Source organism: Syzygium oleosum, unplaced genomic scaffold (genome assembly GCF_021117445.2).
Source record: "Syzygium oleosum isolate NSW1041296 unplaced genomic scaffold, Sole_v2.1 Sole_v2.16, whole genome shotgun sequence".
NCBI lineage: Eukaryota > Viridiplantae > Streptophyta > Magnoliopsida > Myrtales > Myrtaceae > Syzygium > Syzygium oleosum.
Genome location: NW_026607500.1, coordinates 1,027,102 through 1,028,210, shown reverse-complemented (window position 1 = coordinate 1,028,210; position 1,109 = coordinate 1,027,102). Strand labels below are relative to the sequence as shown.

At 46.4% G+C, this 1,109-nt stretch overlaps 1 non-coding gene across 1 annotated transcript; it reads right to left on the bottom strand.

Annotated features, from left to right (window-relative positions):
- Positions 1-677: 677 nt before the first annotated feature.
- LOC115686950 (5.8S ribosomal RNA) lies at positions 678-833 on the bottom strand. The gene has a single exon (XR_004006399.1). It is a non-coding gene; the product is annotated as a 5.8S ribosomal RNA (ribosomal RNA).
- Positions 834-1,109: the final 276 nt, after the last annotated feature.

Genomic DNA, 1,109 nt, shown 5'->3' with positions numbered 1-1,109 from the left:
ATATCAATTAAATTCTTGTGGAAAGAATTTATGTAATTCCTTTGTGAGATTGAAAGGTCATTTCGTGAGAAATTGTGAGGCTAAACATTACGTGAGTTATTGAGTATAATTGGAGCTTGGGAAACACTTAGAGTGTATGAGTGACTCGAGTGTAATTGTAATTTTCATTGTATTGCTTGGTCTATAATGGAATTTTGTGTTGCTCTGCCTGTTGACGTAGGTCACTACAACCAAATCACGTAAATCTGGTGTCCGATTTATTTTATTGTTATGTCTTTTTTTTGTTCGATCGCTTGGCTTCCACAACAATTGGTATCAAAGCTAGGCTTGGCTGAGGAAGCTTGATTCTCATGCTGGGCTCTTCCCGGTTCACTCGCCGTTACTAGGGGAATCCTTGTTAGTTTCTTTTCCTTCGCTTATTGATATGCTTAAACTCAGCGGGTAGTCCTGCTTAACCTGGGGTCACGTTGGTGAAAGGTAGATTCGTGGAGCGTGTGAATGAGCGACACGCACAACATTGATCATTGGGGTCTCATCAACCACCGAATGTCGTGGTGCTAATTGCTCCAACGCTCGATTTTGGACCAACCAAGACAAGGTCATCTCAGGAGGCCAACATACCCACCCAAGTCCCGCCCGCCCAATTCAAGGCGAGGGGTTAAGGGCAACGCCATGTGTGACACCCAGACAAATGTGCCCTCAACCGATTGGCTTCGGGCACAACATGCATTCAAAGACTCGATGGTTCACGGGATTCAACAATTCACACCAAGTATCGCAGTTGGCTATGTTCTTCATCGATGCAAGAGCCGAGATATCCATTGCCAAGAGTTGTTATGAATAATAGAAGATTGCATGGCATCCCACGCACGCACCATGTCTGGGGTGGTGGGAGCATTGCCCTCTTATTTAAGTTCCTTGGCGCATTCCGTGCCGGGGTTCATTGTGTCGCCGAGAAAGCCCAAGCGCCGTAGGCACCCGTGCCATCCAAGCGTCTAGGGACGTTGGGCAAGGCCCGCCATTCCCATTGAGTTTGTTACTGGTTCTCTGGTCATTCTGCTAGACAAGATTCGACAATGATCATTCCGCAGGTTCACCTATGAAAACCT